The sequence below is a fragment of the Bison bison genome, unplaced genomic scaffold, assembly GCF_000754665.1.
Source record: "Bison bison bison isolate TAMUID 2011002044 unplaced genomic scaffold, Bison_UMD1.0 scf7180017863202, whole genome shotgun sequence".
NCBI lineage: Eukaryota > Metazoa > Chordata > Mammalia > Artiodactyla > Bovidae > Bison > Bison bison.
Window position 1 is genome coordinate 11,512 of NW_011493774.1, and position 441 is coordinate 11,952.

Sequence of the window (441 nt, forward strand, 5' to 3'; positions counted from 1 at the left end):
CTTCGGTGTCCTGCTCTGACACATGGGTGGTAATACTGCTCTCCTCCGAGGGTGATGTTCCACCAAAGGTCGTGCACGGGCAGCCAGAGCCATCAGGATCTCCTCCCTTTCTCCCTGCTTCTGTTACCTCCTTCCTGCCCCTAATTCGCTTCCTCTTTCTCTGTGTCGTCATCACCGATTACAGCCTCCAGATCTCTGACCAACTCTTCCCACCACTGGCTTTCTCGTTTTGTGGTTTTGCTGCCCCTCTTTCTCTCTCCCCACCACTGTCTCATTTCTGTACTGTCTCCCCACCTCTGTCTACTTGTATATCTGTCCCTATATCCCCTTTGTCCACCTCAGTGTCTGTCTCCATCCCCTCCCCACTTTGTCTACCTCTATAACTGTCCCTTTCTGCCTCCCCCACTGCCATTTGTTCTGTCTTTATCTTTTTCTCTCATT

The 441-nt window shown here is 51.5% G+C and overlaps 1 protein-coding gene across 1 annotated transcript in view; it reads left to right on the forward strand.

Annotated features, from left to right (window-relative positions):
* Positions 1-441, forward strand: part of CCDC22 (coiled-coil domain containing 22) — a 12,389-nt gene that overhangs the window by 5,525 nt on the left and 6,423 nt on the right. The window lies entirely within an intron of this gene.